This window comes from Camelus ferus, chromosome 27, assembly GCF_009834535.1.
Source record: "Camelus ferus isolate YT-003-E chromosome 27, BCGSAC_Cfer_1.0, whole genome shotgun sequence".
In the NCBI taxonomy this organism is placed as follows: domain Eukaryota; kingdom Metazoa; phylum Chordata; class Mammalia; order Artiodactyla; family Camelidae; genus Camelus; species Camelus ferus.
The window spans coordinates 1,707,460-1,726,767 of record NC_045722.1 but is presented as its reverse complement, the minus strand read 5'-3'; the positions used below and the strand labels follow the sequence as shown (position 1 = coordinate 1,726,767).

Sequence of the window (19,308 nt, the reverse complement as noted above, 5' to 3'; positions counted from 1 at the left end):
GGATTAGCAGATACCAACTGCTAAATATGGAACAGATAGACAGCAAGGTCCTACTGTAGTGCACAGGGAACTATACTCAGTATCTTGTAATAACCTGTGGTGAAAAGAATATGGAAGGAATATACATGTGTATGGATGACTGAAACATGCTGTGCGCCAGAAATTGACAACGTTGTAAACTGAATATATTGCAATTTTTAAACCCCACTGATCATGGAGCAAGTATGGTGACAGGTGAGAGCGGTCCAGCAGGGCCAGGACCCGGCCAGGCAGTGAGGCGCCTCGGGGGCGTCACTCTCAGGGTGCCCTCCCCGCACCTGCGGACCCTGGAAGCAAGCCCCTCTGTCAGCACTGCCCCCCGGCCTCGCCCTCGCCCAGACCCTGTTGCTGAGTCAAGGGCTGGGAGAATGGGCGCTCGCTGTGTTACTCGCTCCGTCTTTCTGTGTGTTTGGAAACGATGGAACAACCCAGATGTCCATCAGTGGACGACAGCGCATCCCTGCAGTGGGCTGTGACCCGGCCAGAGCAGGAGGCACGTGCTGTTGGGTAGATCTGGAAAACATCACACTGAGTGCAAGAAGCCAGACGGCCAGGGCCACGGGTGTGTGTGTGTGTGTGTGTGTGTGATTCCTTTTATATGGTACATCCAGGACAGCAGGTCCACGGAGACAGAAAGCAGACTGGGGGTCACCAGGGGGTGGCGGAGGGGCCAGGAATGGGAGTGGTTACCTAACGGGTGCGGGGCGCTTTTGTGGGGTGACGAAAGCTTTGGAAGCAGAGGGCGCTGCCGGCTGCACAGGGCTGTGAGCACACTTAGTGCCGCCGAGCTGTGCACATTGAGATCGTTAGTGGCGTGTGATGTGAACTTCACCTCAGAAAAGCTGATCACAACAGAAATGTGAAGAACAAGATGGTCAGAAGTCAGATATAAAAGTGACGCCTTTTCGCGAGTGCTTAAAGTTGCACATATACGCAAGGTCCCTTGGAGTCCTGGCCTGTGGTCCAGTGTCGGGAGCGAGGTGGGACTCGGGTGCTCTGACGAGCCTCGGCGGTCGCGTGACCCTGTGCGGTCCCTGCCCGTCTCGCGTCTGGGCTTCTCCGCTGGGAGATGGGCTCTGGGTTTCCCCGGCCCCGCCGCTTTGCCTTCCCCACCGGCTGCCTCGGCCACAGGCAGGCTGCACGAGCAGGCTTCCCCGGCCGCTCCCTGCCAGTGCGCCTGGGCCCGAGGCAGCGGGCACGGGGGCGCTGGCCCGTGCTGGGAGCTCACTGGCGCCTCCCCGGACCTGAGCCCGGGGGGGCTGGGGCAGCGCGGCGGCCTGGCTCTTCCCGGCCCCGGGGGCCCAGGAGCCCGGGAGCCCAGCGCTGAGGAGGAGAGCCGCGCGCTTGTGTTCGGCAAGTGGGGCATGAATAACCGCAGACCCGCTGCCGTTCGCCAAGCGCTCACTCTATGCCGGTCACCGCGCTCCACGCCCGGCAAGTGTCCTCCTACTCTGTCCCCTGCGGCCCTCGAATGTGGCGGCTGTGCCTGGGGTCGCACAGGCTAGGGCAGCTCCCGGGCGGCCGCAGCCCGGACTCGGACCCGCGGCGTGGCTCCCAGGGCCCGAGCCGCGTTGCCGGAGACCCTGAGGCCGTGCGGGCAGGGAGGGGCGGGCAGGGGCGGACGGGGAACGCCGTCTTTGCAGCGCCGACCTCGCGCCTTCCCCACTCAGCTCGCAACCCGGGTCTCCTCGCCAGGCGCTTCCCAGCGACCTCGGGCGCTGGCGTTCTGCGCCCAGACCTCCCCTCAGAGGACGGATCTGAGCTCAGAGGGGGGATCTGCCCAAACCTGGCGCAGCCGGGCAGCAAGCGGGCAGGACCCGAGTGGCCTCTGCTCTGGTCCCAAAGCTCAGTCCCCGCAGACGTCTTTATTTTGGGTTTCCCCTTCCACGTGCTTCTCTGAAGAGCGCGTCGGCTGTGGGCAAGAGGTGCAGAAGGGCCAGTTCTGTCTGGGAGGGGAAGCAGGGCTCAGAGGCGGCCCACGTGGGCTGCCCTGCAGAGGCCTGGCTGCAGCTGCCGCGGGGGGCCTCTCGTGGCAAAGCCAGCAAGCAGCCCAGGGCGCGGCTGCCATGTGTCGGCACCTCCTCCTTGGAGGAGCAGCAGCCTGGCTTTGACGCTCCGTGGAGGATGGTGGTGATGGAAGTTTCCAGAAGGGAGGACGCCCACCCCAAGTCTGGCTGCCCACGAGCCAGCAGCATAAACAGTTCTCAGAGGGGCTCCCGAGAGAGGACACAGAGTTCTCTGGAAACCCTCGTGTGTCCGGGCCAGGAGAGTCGCCAGAGGCCCCCCGAGCAGGGAGGGGCCAGGACGGGGCTGGGAGACAGGAAGTCATGGCCTCCCGTCTTGGAGCCCCAGGGCGGGGCCACGTCTCCTGTGCGCCCAGCAGCTGATCCAGCTGTAGAAGACGCTGGGCTTCCAGGCACCCCGGCCGCTCCAGCTCATCAGGTGTGAACCACTCACTTCCTCTACCACTCAGACTGAGCCAAACTGGCTAAGTCTGGTGTAAACCACTTTCAGATGGCCTTTGCGCACCTCCTCGCCCCTTCCTGTCTGCTCTGGGCAAGGCCGGTGTCTGTTCTGAGTGGCTGGTGCCTGTGCCTCTGGGGTGAAGCCCTTTCCTGGGGCTGGATGCTGATGTCACCCCAAGGCATGTAGGGGTCCCAAGGACCCCCGTTCTGGGCAGGAGGACTCTAGGTGGGGGAGGGAGTGGAGGACACAGCCGGAAATAGCCAGGCCTGAGGGCGCGTGGCACTGACCTGCGGCCGGTCAATCTCCCGTCGCCTTCTCTGCGCGAGGCTGGCTGGGGCTTGCCAAGGGAAGCGTCTGCCATCCTCTGGGGGCTTCTAAGGGGACACCTGGGTTCCTATGACCTCCTCTAGGTTCTGGGTCCAAACCACTTCACAGGGCTCAAGCACTTACTTGGGCTCCAAGGTATGAGACTGAGGGTGGAGGAGGAGGGGGCTTTCTGGCAGATGGTTGGACCCCAGGCCTCTAGCTTGAGAGGAAGTGCAGCTCCTAGGATGTCCCTCAGTTGACGGTAGTGGGCTCCGAAGTACCTGTCCCACCAGGGCTCACCTGCCTGGATCCTTCCTTCATCCTTTCCATCCATGTCTCCAACCATCCATCCATCCATCAGCCATCAGCCATCCACTGACATCGAGAGCCTACTTTATGCCAAACTCTGCTCTAGACTTTGGGAGTGAAACGTAGATTCAGACATGGTCCCTCTCCTCACAGCCTAGAAGAGAGTCTGACAGGAAAGCGAATAGTCTTCATGGAGGGGTGTGCAAAGTAGATGGCCGGGTGGAGGGGCTGGGTGAGTTCTTCCCTGCAGGCCAAGGGAGGTCTTCACAGAAGAGAAGATGTTCAGCAGGTTCCCGAAGGATCAGCCAGGCAGGAAGGAGAAGGAAGAGCATTACAAGCAAAGGAACTGGCAGGTGCAAAGGCACTGAGGCATCGAAGAGCTGGGTGTGTGCTGTGCCTGGCAAACGGTCTGGGGGGCAACTACATCAGTGGGGCAAGTGGAAGGAGGTGGTGCTGAAAATGTAGGCTGGTCCAGAGCAAGGCAGCCCTGAAAGCCATGACAAGGAGTGCAGACACAGCCCATGGCTATGGAGAATCCACGGGTACCTGCCTCAGTGGCTCTGTCTGCACCTGGAGGGTGTCTGGCCCAGCCTCCTCTCAGGCTCTCCCCACAGGCCTCCGTCCCTGTGCCTCCCAGGCCAGGATCATGTCTACTCTGAGACTGTCAGCACGGGAAGAGACCCCTACGGCAGGCGGCTGTAGCCTGAGGCATGTGTGGACTCCCAGCTTGCCAGGAAGGGCTGCCTGAGCGCATCTCTCTTCTGGTCACACCCCCGCCCCAGCCACAAACAAGCGAGTTCTTCCACGTGGACTCACTATCTCAGCTCGGAAGTGGCCCCACGCGCCCTCCTTCACCAGAGGGGAGCCTGAGTCCATGCCTGCCCACAGCTGTCATCACCGCCCGACTTCCTGGCACAGCGCCGTGGCACCTGGTTATCTCAGGCTCTGTGCTGACACCTTTTATTACAAAACCTTCAGAAGTTCTGCGAATCGGCTCCCGGAGATCGCGCTCCCCACAACCGCCTGCATGAGCCTCGGGGCCTCAACCACAAGGCGACCACAGCGCATCAGCCACTTCTGCTCTGAGCCGAGCCTGGGGCCCTTTCCCCTCTGCCCTCCCCCCTAGCCCCAGCTGGGCTCGCCACGCTTCCCTTTCTGGCTTTTCCTTCTTCTAAATCTTAGACACTGCAGGGAAGCAGAGCGAGGCCCTGGTGAGCCGCGAGGCCGGTCCAGCACAGGGGTGAGCCCAGAGCAGGCCGGAGGGCAGGTGGAGGGTCCTGTTTGGAGGAAGGCTGGGGAGGGGAGGGGTGGGGCGGGGGCGGGCAGGAGATTCTGGCCGCTGAATCAACCTACTCTTCCCACAGAGTTCCCCTGGCTTCTAGAAAGGGCCCCAGCCAAGGAGCCTCTCAGGAGAGCAGAGTGAGGGGTGTGTGTGTGTGTGTGTGTGTGTGTGTGTGTATGTGTGTGTGTGTGCCAGGGAGGGACAGAACCCAGCATGACACAGACAGAGAAGAATCTGTGTGAGAGCGAATGAGACCGTTGGTCTCGATTTTCCTTCTCCTCCTCCTCTGCTCTCTGCCCAGTGACTGTCACAGGGCCCGCTTTTCAGTACCTGCTCAGGACATGTTTACTGAGCAAATGAATAAACCAGGGCCTGACATTCTAGTACGCAGAGGTATATTAGGCCCAGCAAGAAGCGTGTTAGGGGTTCAGGACCCTCTGCCCCATTTTCCCTCCAGGGTCTAACCGGTGAGGCTTGTACACATGGGCCATGGTTCCAAGAAGGCCAAGTCTTAGCACATCCCAGGCCAGCTGAGCACCTGGCACCCTGGGGAGCAGGGAGCGGGGCCCCCACACCCGAGCACAAGAAGTGAGAGGCAGGGGTCACTGGCGAGCGCCACGGCTCAGGGAGGCTCTGCCCTGCCCAGGCGGGATCCAGCCCAGGACGGCGGGCTCGCCACTTACATCAGCAGCTTGTCGGAAGCCCCCTCCGCGCTCACTTCTGGCGCGGGGCAGGAGAGGCCCCCCGCTCCCCACGAGCAGGTGGGGAAGGGAGAGGAGGGGAGAAGTTCCTTCTCCTGCAGCTTCGCCTTTGAAACCCGAGTCCGCCTCCCTCCCCTGGGACCACTGCTGTTTTAGGAGAAACGGGCACAACTGGACGAGAGTCTGCTGGTCACCTGGCTGAGGTGGGCTACCAACAGTAACCAAGGGCTCTTTACAGCCACTTCCATGTCCAGGGTCGCACAGGGGTGCCCCGTCAACCAGCGGAGCAGGTGTCTCATTCCTGTCTTACAGGTGAGGAAATGAAGATGCCTGCTTCGGGTCACGTGGGAGGTGGGGACCGGGTCTGACCAGACTCCCAACGCCCTCACCCCGTGAGCTGAGCTCCGGGCCGAGAGGAGGAAGGGGGCCGGGATGCTGAGGGCAGGGATCACGACGTGGGGTCTGGGGTTGAGGAAGCCGCAGCCAGCAGGCGCAGGCTCTGGTTCTTGCTATTTGTTCTGTGCCCAGAAAAAGGCACATGTAGGTTTCCATACAATTTCAGGGGGCTCAGAGGTGCTCACCTGGAGAGGGAGGGGACCCAGAAAGGAAGAGAGGACAGCGCTGAAGCCAGTGGCAGCCCAGCCCGTCCTGCCCTCCCAGTAAAATGCCTGACTCACTTGGGTCAAAGTGACTTCTGAGAAAATGGGATTTTTTTCCTCCCAAGCCCAACACAAAATACGTGGTATTCAGGAATACTCCGTTCTTTAAAAAAAATTTTTTTTGTTTACTTAGGGGAGAGGTAATTATGTTTTTAAATTTTTAAAATTTATTTAATGGAGGTATGGAGGATGGAACCCAGGACCTCATGCACGCTGAGCACCCGCTCTACCCCTGAGCTCCACCGGCCCCCGCCCCTGGGCAGTTTTTCCTTGGCCTTATACTCTGCCGTGCAGTCACGGATGGTGATGTCCCCAACAAGTGTCCCAGCGACGGCTAAGCCAAAGCAGCGAGCGGCAGTGTGCCGCGAAACAGGGAATGGCTGTAAACTCCGTAGACTTCTGCTGTGCTGTAACATAAAACCCTTCTTCAAGTCCAATAAAATGGACACGTTGGCGTCATACCGTGACCCCACGGGGAGCCCCGGTGGCTATAAAATCTAAAGACAGATAATGCAGTGTCCACCTCAGCTGCGTCGTGAGTCCAGCCCACACTGATGTCTGCCTTTAATAAGCATTCACTCCATTTTTATTCAAGAAACTTTATTTTTACTGTGCTGCAGTTTGGAAGCGTTTTCAAAGGCAATTAGGAAGGCTGATATCTGAGAAACAAGAACGACTGAGTAAAGTAGGGACAGGCGCCCCCTGCTTTCAGACGCATCCCCATGGCCGACGGGCCTTCTGCTCCGCTGTGCTGCCTTCGAGGCTGCATCCAGCGCGCGGCCGGAGGGGCGGTGCTGTCACGGCCGTGATGGCGTGGCCCGGAGCCGCACCAGCCATCACCTTGGGAAGGGAGCCCTACACCTTCGCTTCCAGGCAGGAGCCCGGCCTGCCCGAGGCCCCCCAGGGTTTGAATGCAGGCCTGCGTCACTTTAAAGCCACAGTTCTTTCAACTGAATGAGCAGTACGCAGTGGAGAGCAGGGCGTACGGGCTTTGATTAATTGCAACAAAAGTGCAACCTGTTGGACAAAAGGCCGACTCTGCTTTTTACCCCTTGCTAGGCGGAGAGATCCAGGGCAGGGCTGAGGCAGACGCCCATGTCCTGGGGCGGGTGCCAGACCGCAAGGCCGACACCTGTCCCGTTGGGGAGCAGAGGGTCCTTGCTCAGTCACCCATCTCTGGTCTGTCTTTTCTGTCCTCTGGGCCCAGCTTGGGTCTGGGAAGCTGTGTGGCCTGCGCAAGGGAACACCTGTCCTCTGAGAGCCCACCCCAGCCTAGGCGCACTGTGGCCCCTGCGTCCTCACTGCCGTGGGGAAGCTGCACTTGCTAAGTGAGGGGCAGTGGGGCCCAGGTCTGGGGGCATGGAACCCTGCCTTTCGACTCACTAGACCAGAGGGAGGGAACTTAGCACAGTGTTCTTGCTACACACGGGGAGCACGGGGGTGCCTCGGTGATGGGCTTTTGTGAAGATGCACGGGGTCGGGGGGAGATGCTGGAAAAGCTGTAGAGCACGGTACACGGGACACAGTGAGGGCTTAACCCACGCCAGCGAGCGTCACTGTTAAGAGGAAGGGCTGGGATTCAGCCCCAGGTCAGCCTGACTCTCTCCACACCGTCCAGGGACCACGTGTTGGACCCCTGCTCTGTGGCTTGTTTACAAGCTGCGTGACCTCAGACAAGTCACCTTCCTCGGCCTCAGTTTCCCTTACTGTAAAGCGGGGACATTGCCTCACAAGGTGGTCGTTCAGACTCAAGTGCATTAGAAGAACGAAAACGTGGACTGAACGACTGAAAGCAGCACGCGGAGTGGAGCATTCGCTGGTGTTTCAGTGAGCGTTGGTCGGTGTGTTAGGATCAGTCCTTGTTCTCCTTGGGGTTTAAACAGAACCCTAACCCCCGACTCCCCTGGAGACCAGACAAAGGGAGAGAGCAACACCCGGTAAGGGCGCAGGGCGGGAGCCGAGGGCCGTGGGAGGGGCTGCGTGCCCTGACGCCTGTGAGTGCCTGGGCCCCATCTTCCCGCCCCCCGGGCTGTGACTACAGGATCTCAGCCCTTTGCTCCCGTCGCCCCACTGCTAGATACGAGCGTCCCCTGGTTATTCGGGGGTCTGGTCACCGGTGGTGTCCACCCCACCCCTCCTCTGCTGCTCGCATCCCCACCGCCCCTGCCCAGCATGCCCCCTGCTGCCGGAAGGGGCCTTTCCCGCTGGCCAGGGCACGGAGCACTGGTACCCAGCACGTTCCCGGCGGAGGCGGGAGAGCCGCAGCTGTCTCTGGGCCCCAGGGCAGCACCGCGTCTGCCCACAGTCCTGTAGAACCTTTTGACTTCTGACTCTCAAGCTTCTAGCTCTCAGAGCTCAACCCAGTCCCAGAGGCCAGATGAGACGAGGTCCCATATCATCTCTTTCTCTGCTCTCTCCTCAGACCAGGCCCACAACCCAATATCTCCTTCACTCTCCCTCCCACAAAACAGAAGTATCTAGGCGTTATCGACAGATACCAAAGATACTGGAGAACACGGGTGGGAGTATCACTTGCCCTAATGGTGTCTGGGCTCGGGGTTTGGCAGTTCCCAACTGCCACACTGCATCCTTGCAAAGATGCTAGGGGACAGATACTAGTAACCCACTGTGCAGATGAAGACACTGAGGCCCAGGGGAGAGAAGTTGGATCAAGGGTATTAGCTAGTAAGTGGCCGCGCTGGGATTCAGGTGCGGGGCTGTTTGGTACCACCTTGCTTCCGGAAGCTGGAGGGACGACACCCTGAGAGCGCTAGGGCGGACTGTGGGCAGGTGGCAGGGTCTCTGGGTCCCTTCTCCCCGGGCACACAGGCATTAGCTGAGCTCCCCAGCCTTCCAAGCTCATCTGACGTGCCCATCCCAACCTCAACTTTAATTACGCCTGCCCTCGAGAAAGCCAAGGACTTCGCCCTTCCCAGAAACCCAGGCTCCCTCAGAGCCTTCCAGCCACTCCCACGTGCAGGAGCCCCGAGGAGAGGTGGCCTCTCTGTCCTTGCTTCTAGTGTTGAAGTGGCCTACATCTGGGTCTGCAGGAGAACTCCCTCCCGCCCTTCCTTTCCATTCGTTCTTTCTTTCTTGTTATTTTCGGGATCTCAAATGCAACGTGCCCGAGATAACGCTGCTCCCACTTTCTTCCCTGCCCTTGGTGTCTTCAAATCTTCAAATCACACGCCGCGCCAGCCAGTTTAGCATAAGAAATTAAATTAATTTTCATGCTTCAACTCCAGATGTAAATGCCTTTATTAATAATTTAAAGCACATTTATTTATGCAGTTTGATATTTTTCAGGTTCAGGGAAGCAATTAAGTTTTGCCCAAGCTGCTGATCAGCAGACAGTGTCTCCTGTGCCTCCCGGCGCTCCGGAGGGGCCGCGGGAGAGAGCAGCACGCGGGCCCGGCCTCGCCCCTCCAGCCGCCGGCCGCCGCCTCTGTGAGACTCGGGCTTTGGATTCGAAGAGAGCACAGTTGTTTGCGGGGACCCGTGTCCAGAAAGGCCAATTTCTTCCTCAGAATGGCACCGGGCTATTAAACTTGAAGACCTCGCGAGGTCCCGGCCACTGAAATTTCCTCCCTTCGCCTAGTTCCTGGGCGGCTGTCATCCGCTAAAAACCACTTTTTTCTCAGGAAGCAATTTCTCACCTGCTAAGGGCTTAGCTGCCGGGGGGTGAGAGGAGCCGGCTTGGCCACTTTGGCGCCAGTGAGTGTGGACACTCTGCCCCACCGTTTGTGCTCTCAGCAGGGGCTGGGGGTGGCTGGGGTGCCGGGGAGGCTGCGCCGGGTTAGGGGAACGTATGGGGCGGGGGGGACAGTGGGGGGAACGCCGCCGTCTCGTATTTGGCCGGGGAGGCAGTGTGATGTGGAAGCGGTGCTGGGCTGGAGTCAAGAGAGCTGGGCTCTGACACAGCTCTACACTGGCTCCCGTGACTCTCAGCAACCTCCCGGAGCCCCAGTCCGGTCGTCTGTACCTGGGGGTGACCCCTCCCTCCCACGGTGAGTGAGTGAGGGAGGGCGTCCACTACGGTGCCACGCTCAGAAGGGCCTGGCCTGCTCTCCTCCTGCGGGCCTTCCTGCCTCCTGACTGCTCCTCAAGGCCAATGCAGGGCCTCAGCACAGCAGGGTCACCGAGGGATGGGCCGGGGGGCCTGCTCGGCTTCGGTGGCCTTCTTAGCACTTCTCACTGTCAGAGCTTCATCCCAGGAGGGGCACCAATGTGGCGGCAGGGAGCTCTCCCTTGTCTACGGACTCACCTCTGTCTCTCCAGCCCCGAACCGATGCCCCGGCTTGCCACAGGCCCCCATAAATACGTTCTGAAAATGGAAATGGAGGGGGCGGCTGCCGGGAGCCTGGGACAAGGGGAGGAGAGGGATGAGGGAAGGAGGGAGATGCAGCTGGGGGCTGCTCCTGGGCTGAGAGGGGCCCTAGGCTTGAGACCGAGGCAGATGCGAGCTGTGGAGAGGGAGGGGGTCGCCAGAGGCTGGGAGAGGAGATGGCCGTGGAGGTCCCCATGCAACCAGGGTCTGGTCCAGACAGGAGCTGCGGGGGCACAGGGTCTGCTGCAGACACAGGCTTGGCGCCCACCTGGCTCAGACTCCGGCCCCTGCAGTTCCCCCGGGTGCCTTCGGGTAATTAGCCAGCCTCCTTCAGCTCCCGCTTCCCCGGAGGAGGGCTAGGAAAACTGAGTGTGTTGGTTCATTTGTGGTCCTTGTCCCCCTCCCTTCTAGAAAAGTCCTCTGAGGGAAGGGCTGTGTGCAGGGTGTGTGGCTGGAGCATCTAGGATCTGGTTACCAAGGAAGCAAAGCCTGACAGTGGACCTTTGGACCTTAATGGGGAAAGAAGGAGACGGGGGCCTTTTTCTACGGCAGAGCTTAAGTGGGCGAGGGCGGGTCCTGGAGAGACACTAGCGGGAGGCACGTGGAGAAGGTGCAGACGGTGGGAGAGTCAAAGACTTCCAGCCTGTCCCTTGGGTCCCCAGGGGGGCTGTGGCCTCCGGGAAAGCTGGCGTAAGTCTGGGTCCCAGGCTGGCCTTCCCCTGGGGCATGACCATGTCATCCTGCCCCCTACCACCCCTGCCCGCTCGAGGCGTCCTGGACAAAAGCACTCAGTCACCTCCAGGTGGACGCCTGCCTGTGGGACGCCCTAGACACCAGCATCCGGGGAGCACGGCTGCAGGGCACCTTGGCTGGAGTGGGAGGGGTGGGCCTCACCATTTACACGTGAAAATCGGGGTGATGAGCGAACGTATGGGGGTGCCTCCTTCCTAGGTTTGTTCAGAGTGTGGTGCTCAGTCCCTTTTAGCTGTCATCCATAAAGGTCTCAGCCCTGGAGGCCGGAGTGACCTTGGGCAAGACACGCCACCTCACTGAGCTCCATTTGGAGGACCGGGGCTGGCAGGTCTGCTCCGGGGAGCTACGATAAGGGAGAAAGGAGAGAAACTACACAGCACATAGTTGGCAGAAAATGTAGGAAAAAATATTTCTTCACCCTCTTTCTCCCCAGACCCCTGGAGGCGGTGGGGTGGGGTGCCGGCCAGCTTGTGACCCTCCCATGCAGGCCGGCTCTGCAGGGTTCAGATGCCCCCAGGCCTCCTCCCTGCCTTGTCTGCCGGGACCAACAGCTGCCAAGGCATTGACGTGCCTCTGACATCCTTCCACTCGAGGGGGCTGAGGGATGGTGGTGCGGGACATGCCTGGGCTTCCCACCCACCTCGGGCTCGGCCCTCGGCCGGCTCCCACAGGCGGGCCCTGGAGGTGCTCCCGGCCAGCGGGGTGGCTCCGGGCGGCAGAGGCTGGTTTGCCCAGGGGCCGAGCCGGGGAGGCGGGGGCACCCCGACGCCTGGCTGGGCAGTGAATCCCCCTGTGCACTCAGTCTTTCCTGAGCTCCAAGCTGCTCAAACCTAGATATAGCAGGTGACAGACGGATAGGGCAGGAGGGACATCACTGGGCCCGTGAAGCCCAGGCATCTCATGGTCCCTATGGGGGAGCTAAGGTCGCGTGGGGCAGAGGACCAGAACTCAGATTTATTTCTTCAACGAGCCTGAATTCAGAATGACCTGCAGCCTGGGCACTGTGGCGGGGAGCAGAGGTGACGGGGACCCAGCCCCTCTCACCCCAGATCTCCCTTCACACCGGCTTCATGGGCATGAGCTCAGATGAGAGTGCAGCCTTGTGTTGTGAGTCACTTGGTCTCATGGCTGAGCCTGCCAGTCCTCTGAGGACCCCCACCACCCCACACCCCGTGTAGACCTGGCCGTGCTGCAGGCCACGGCCACACACCTAGGGGCTCAGGGGCCCCGTGAGAGTGTCGCCCAGGCCTGCCTCTCACTCTCCTCTCTGTCACTTGCCATCTCCCTTGAAAAGCACAGACAGTGCTTTGGGGAACAGGATCGCCCCCTCTGACTCCACCAGCAAGCTGGCGATTGGGGCTCGTGGGCCGACTTAACCATCCAGCCCGCATTTTCCAAGACCTGAACCACCGCCGGGCTCATTTCCTGAGTCACTGAAGCTTCCCCGTGTGAGTTTTAGGGATCTGGGGAGAGGCCTGGGGCTGTTTGACATCACCTATTCATCTCTGCAGGTGGGGCCGCATTTCTCCAGGAAGACTGCGGGAGCTTGCACCGCACAGCCGGCAGCCCGGGGCTGAGGGCAGGCTGCCACCCACAGCTGGGGAATGACAGTGATGCCTGGACGGCCTTCTGCTCGCACCGTACTTCCAGAAGCTGATGTCTAGAAGGGAGCTCCTGCCTTGAGCAAAGCAGAGTGTGAGGCACTTGGCGGAGGGAAGCAAGCCTGACCTCAGTGAGTTGAATCTGGGATGGAAGAGGAGGCCTCCCCAAACTGGGGTGTGCTGGTATGTGTTTAATGACCAGCTTTCCACAGGGAAAAACACCAATTCACCAGTTCCCGTGGTATAAATATCCCCCCATGGCTGCCTGCAAGGTGCCAGTGTGGTGTCTGTGGAACGGTCGCAGGGAATCGGGTCTGGAGAGCAGGCAGAGGCTGGCTCCAACATCCCACTGTCCCCAGCTAACCCTGTGGCAAGGCACTCTGTAAAATGGGCTAAAATAGAAGGATAAGTACAAGTCTGTGGTCCCTGGACTGGGGAGCAATACCTTCCGACGGAGCTCCCTGGGGAGCCAGCCCGAGGCTGCAGTCGGAGTCACGCCGCTCTGAAGGCTGGGTCCATGCCCGACCTTGGGCCTAAGCCACTCTCTGAGCCACCTGTCCCTTCTCTCCCATTTTGCCTTCCTTGGCTTCTTGGGCTGGACCCTCAGCCCTGCGTGCTCGCCTTTGACCCTGAGTTTACTTCTAGCGGGTGGTTTGGATTTTCCGTGCAGCCAGACGCTCATTCCTCTCATCACCAAGCGCGTCTGGAGCCCTCGCGGGGGCACGTGCTGGGCGGTGCTCAGTGGGGCAGTGGCCAGTGCCTGTGCGCTGCGACCACCCCTGGGGACTCACGTTCGGGGGGTGGGTGGGGGCGGGTGTTGAGTGGGTGCAGAGAGTGAAGTTGCACAGAGGAATAAATGTTGTCCTTGAACTCTGGCAACCAGCCAGAGGCCGGTCAGTCAGCACATAGACTCTTACCCTTAATTGATTTATCAGATTAGCGTTAATGGAACCCAGAGGAAGCTGGAGCCAGGCCGGAAGTGACTACAATAGAAGAGATTGTACCCTAGGATTCCTTCTAATCTTCAAACAGCCCCGAGAGGGAGGGGTTGTCCCCACTCTCCAACCTGGGAACCAGGCCCAGAGAGGCTGGTGGACTTTCCTGAGGTCGCCCAGCAACCAGTGTGAGTCCTGGCGGGCCTCTGTGGCCGCTGCTGAGGCTGTGCGGATCCCAGAGCGTCTGGGGTCAACCCGCTCCCTGAACAGGTTTCTGGGGACAGCGAGGCACAGGCCCCTCCTGCGGGTCAGGCTGGGCTGCGCCGTTGCTCTGGACACCGCTTCCCTCCCTCACTCACCATCTCCTAGCCCCTCCGCCTTGGCCGGGCAGAGGGGAGCTGCTGTCACCTGAGCACACAGTCCAGGGCTGCACAGGAAAACGACATTGATTTATGTTCCAAACAGGCGAAGGGCGAGGCCAGGGGAGACGCAGGGCGGCGGGGCCGGATGGGTGGTAAGCACGGATCAAGCAGAAGAAAAGGCTTCCCCAGCCTCCCGACGAGCCGCCCCGCGAGTCCTGGGGAGGCGCCGGCTGAGAATCTCCCGCGGACACCGAAATGGAGTCGCAGGTGAGGAGAAGTCAGCTCGGGGCTCGGGTGTGCCTTAGAGGGCTGAGTTCAATTAAAACCCTATTGATTTTCCCTGCTGATTAACACGCCCGGCACGTGAGGACGGGCGGCTGCCCCAGCTCGCGGCGTCCCTCCGCCTCATCCCGCGTCACCGCTGAGTCTGGGCAATTTTATAATTGGCCCGATGGGTTCTGATTTGAAACCAGAAAAGCCAATTAGCAGGAGTCTCCTTTGACCTTCGGTTTGGGGTGGTAGGAGACGAGGTAATGACTTGAGACAGAGGGAAGGAAAAAAACAAAACTGAACTAAAAATAAAAACAGAAAATATCAAGAGCAAAGACTTAAATCTTCTTGGCTCCCTGATTAATAACCCCGTCATGCCGATCACAAGCGCTAAACAGCGATGCTGGTTGCAGCTGAATTTTTTATACTTTCTATTAATCTTTAATGATAGCCTGGTCACCTACTCTCTTTTATCTTGTCAGATAAATGTATGGTTAACAGGATAATGAGATTTCTAAAGCCCCATTCCAGCTCCCAGCTACCTCGTGCACGCGGTGACCTCTGACCCCCGGCAGACAGCGGCACCAGGGTGCTTGTAATTGGTGGGTGTGCTGGGAATGTACTGGAAGCTGACGGATGGTTTAAACTTTGATTTGAGGTCAGCGAGGTCACAGAGCTCTGGAAGACCAGCCCGGTTTTATTACCAGCTGCCTCTGATGGGGATATAATTAGATTTAGCTATTGCTTTATTAATAAGTACTCGCTTCCCCATCGCAGTGGGTGGGCAAATGTATTCCTTGGATAATTTGAGGACACGAGTCTGGCTTTATTAATAAGAATATATCATATATATTTGACCAGGCGCAGACACCCATCTGGTTTGCTGGACTTTGGGGGAACTTTATCATTTTTACTCATTTGCAGTATCGAATAAATTGGCTGTGCCCTGTGAAATCTAGCTTTGCCTTGAACTCTCTGTCATGTAGGGAACCTCTCTCTCGGCCTGTTTCTCAATGACCGAAGAATAAAAAATATATAATTTTATCCACCTGTCCATCCATCCGTATGTTCATCCACCCGTCCATCCGTCCATCCATCCATCATCTCTTCATCTACCCAATCATGTGAGTACTTGCTAAATGTTAGGTACAGCCCTAGGTGAAGGGGAGAGGGGTCCACAAAGAGTTAAAGACTTAATCCCTGTCTGAAGAGATTTACAAGCAGACAAATAACTAACTTTCAAAGGACGAGTTAAAAGCCATAAGGAAATATTAACAAAATGCTAGACGGTGCTTGGAAAGTGTGGAGCGTCGGACCTGAACATTAAAAATATTCATATTCTGGTAACAGCTATTAACTTTACTTGTATTTTTCAGAGAAGGGCTGGGGTGCAGGAAGGAGGAAGGCTTGAAGGAAGGGCTGAGGAGTTTCTGTAGACATCTGAAAATTTGGAGACTTTCTCCCGTGCATCCTCATCATAGAAAGTAGAAAGGAACAGGGGAAGAAAGGGAGAGAAGCCAAGTGTAGAAGGAGGAGAGTTGAAGAGATCACTCATTAGTCCCGGACCCTAATTCAGCCTCTGCTTATGGAGTGTCTGCTGCGTGGAAGCTGTGTCCTGGCTGGGACCGGCCTCCCCACTCACCTGAAGGCCACCCCTGACACGAAGACCGCGGTTCCGATGCTCAGTCCTCCGGTACCTACCTGTGTCACTCTATTCTGAAACACTGCAACCTTGGTACTTTGGGTGGTTAAATACCATCATGTAGGCATTTTAAAAAAACTTGCCACGTGCTACGCTGGGCACCTCTCCTCTACCTGGTGACCAGGGGATTCATCTCCTGCTGTCTTAACAGGCACCTAGAGGCATGCGCTGCACCGAACATTCCTCGTCGAGCAAAGGAGTGCGCTTTTAACAAGTGGTTATGACCACATCTCCACTATGTTTCATCTAATCCAAGACACACTGTGCTGTTATGCACCGTGGAAGGGAAGAGCACTGCTCTTCTAGGCCCCTAGTTATCCAGTGATACACTGCTGACTGTGGGACGCACCCTGGTTCCCAAACCGTGAGAATGTGGAAGAAAAGAAACACGTTTCATAGACGATAGTAGTTTAGACCTTCCTCCAACACGTTGTTTTCTTTCTCGTTCCTTGGCTTCCTTGGGAAGGTGAATGCATTTTCTTGGGTCTGTTGACCGTTTGTTCTCTAGAGCCAGTTGGGCTTTGATCTATTCCCAGAGCCTCAGACGGCGTCTCCGTTAAGAAGAGAATGGAGTGGAGTGGCAGGGGGAGGTGGCCCTGGCCTGGTTCCCCAGCCTTGCCTGGAGAGACCCTGCCGCCTCTTGCTTTAGAGATGGAGTCCCTCTGCTCTCCTCCCCTGCCTTGCTTCTGGACCACATCCATCCTCCTAGGGCCTGAGCCTTTCCAAGAATCACTTACCTCTACTAGGAGGCCCTCAAGAGTAGTGGACGGGAACATCCCACCAGGAGGGACTCAAGCCAGGACCGAGGTTCCTCTGTCCTGGCCTTAGACTCTCCCGGATGGAGCAGCGTCTGAAGGCAAAGAGTGGAAGGCAATGGGGAGTTGGTAAGAAGTCACCACTGGTGGAAAAGCTACTCAGCCCTTTCCCTCTGGTTGTGGCAACTGTTCTTGGCCATTAACTCTCAGTCACTCAGGGAGTTTTCAGGTGGAGCTAGAAGGATCTAGAAGCTACATGTACACTTATTTCACAGACCCCATCTAATGTCTGCCCGGAGACACAGCTCCTTTCTAAGGGCCCTTCCAGTAACTACATTTGTTGAGCATCTGAGAGGCACTGGGTATCGCCTTCTCAGCTGCGCTAGTCAGGACAGGCTGGGTTATGCTGCAGAGACAAGCACCCAGTTGTTGGTGACTTAAGCCAGTGAGAGTCCATGGGTCTTGTCACTGGCGGAGGGTCCAGCGTGGGCATCGCCATCAGATGGCTCTGCTGGCCGGCTCTCCTCCGGGAGGCCACTCAGGGGTCCGGCTCCTTCTTACTCAGTTTAGGCTCTGCTGGCCTTGAGACCCTTGCTGTCTTCCAGGCCTTAGAGCCCTTCAAGTCCTCCTCGGGGCCTTCTGCACCCAGCCAGCCAACCAGCAAGGGGTGCCTGGGGAGGGTCCAGGGGCCGGGCCTGCCAGTGGCAAATCTCACTTCCGCCACATTCCACTGGCCAGAGCTTGTCCCATGGCCCTGCCCAGGTATGAGGGCCATGCCCAGGAGGAGCCTGAAATGTCCAAGTGGTCACTTACTGTTGCCTCTTCCTCTCCAAAAATGGCCTCCACTGGCAAGTGGCGTGAAGATGCAAACTCGAAATAGTGTCCCCTTCCTCATTGCGCCAGGGCCTAGAATCCACTGTGGGACAAAATTAAGTGAGCAACCAATAACGGAGCAACAAAACCCAAAGAGCAACACACACACGCTTGACCGTTCACACAGCAAGCTGCTCTGAGACCCCACAGTGGCCCTGCTTCGTCACTCCTGAGAAGGGCAGGTTGCCCCAGAGAGGAGGGGCAGTCTGCAGAAGGGACAAGGGTCTGGAACCAAGTTCCTGGGTTCAAGCCCCACCCTCACCGTTGTTGGCTGATGGTGTTAAGCGAGAGCCTTCCTGTCTCTGAGCGCCGGGACTCTCAGTGGTAGAACTGCATAAACCAAAGTGGAGTTTTCTGATCTTACAACAGGATGCTGACAAATCCTGGTGTATTCATGGAGTCCACAAGACAATAGTTTTGAAACCAGGACCAAAGCAGAAAACTAAGTAACACTGTGTAGGACTAACTTAGTTTCCCGTTGCTGCTCTGATGAATTACCTGAGTGGCTGACAAGCTAACTGAGTGGCTTAAAGCAACCCACTCTTATTCTCTTACAGCCCTGGAGGTCAGAATTCAGAAATGAGTCTCATGGAGCTAAAATCAAAATATCAGCACGTCTGGCTCCTTCTGAGGCTGCCTTGCCTCTTCCAGCTTCTAGGGCTGCTGCATTCCTCTGCTCACCCCCTCTCGGTGTACCCTCCCACCTGCCAGCCTTTCTTAGCCAAGAACAAATCTCCGGCGTGGTGGTGAAGAGGCTGGGCTCCTGGGCCCGTCTGCTTGCATTTAACTCAAGCTCCACCACGTGACACCATCCAACACTGGCTCTGTGACCTGGGAAAACTGCTCTGCTTCTCTGTGCCTCGGTTTCCCCACCTGTGAATTGGGATATAATGGCAGCCACTTCAGAGAGCACTGTGAGGACTCGGCGAGTTGACACCACCAATGGGAAGGGTATTTGAGGGCCCTGAGCGTCCCCAGACCACAGGCCCCATGCACCCCCGTTCCCCCCCGACCCACGCCAACCTCAGTAGAGACAACCACATCAGATGCAAGCCATTGCCTAAACGAACCAACTTCCAGATCAGTTTATTATCAAAACAGTATAAACATTGTTTTTATGCCCAATAAACAGTTCCTCAGCTCTGCAAAGTGAAATATTCCTTTCATTATGAAACTGAGAAGCCATTTATCCTGCGTCCTAAGTGGTGTAAATAGACCGCGTGGCAGTCAGCGGAGGGATAATGGCACTGTTTATTTTCACTAGCTCGGGATGGGCTGACACAGCGTGTACCTGGGGAGCGAGCGGGGCTCCTGGAAGGGGACCCGCAAATCTGTCACTCCCGCCAAGAACAAGGTGCCGGGCATCTGTCGTCAGGCTCCGCGTGCCAGGCGCAGGCAGGCGGGGGATGTCGGGATTCCACCTGGCACCTGGAGGAGCCAGCTCCGCGCTGCAGCTGGAGAGAGGTCCCCGCGGAGGGGGGAGTTGGTGGACCTGGGCGCCCGATGACCCCGCCCACCTCGCTGCTCAAGATCGCCGTCGCACGAGGCCTCAGGCATGAGCCTGCAAGCGACGTTACAGCGCAGGAAGCTGCCCACCCCAGTGAGTGTGGTAGGACCAGACGCCGAGGCTGAGAACGGGGTCCAGGGTCAGGCTCCGCTCTCTCAAACATGGGGTATTGGGCAAGTCCTTGGCTCCCTGCCCTCTGTCCACTTGTTTCTGCAGCGGGGACGTGACTGAATGGAGCGTATGTAGGTGTTCAGCTTTGTGCAAGCTCATGCCCTGATTTTTCTGGAGAGGAAACAGAATTCCATAGACAGAAGGTCAGCGGCTCGTGGGCGATTCCAGATCAGACCCAGGTCTCCTGGCTCCTGGTCATGAGTTCTTCCCACCAGTGCGTTCCTCGGATTAAACATCATCTCTGGAAAGGCAGCGCCACTGTCTCTACATGCACCGCGTGCCTCCGGGGC

At 58.1% G+C, this 19,308-nt stretch overlaps 1 long non-coding RNA gene across 1 annotated transcript; it reads left to right on the top strand.

The window, feature by feature from the left end:
- Positions 1 to 4,460: 4,460 nt before the first annotated feature.
- Positions 4,461 to 16,028, top strand: LOC116660198. Its single transcript, XR_004315592.1, has 5 exons — positions 4,461 to 5,415; positions 12,354 to 12,574; positions 13,844 to 14,007; positions 14,997 to 15,134; positions 15,387 to 16,028. It is a non-coding gene; the product is annotated as an uncharacterized LOC116660198 (long non-coding RNA).
- Positions 16,029 to 19,308: the final 3,280 nt, after the last annotated feature.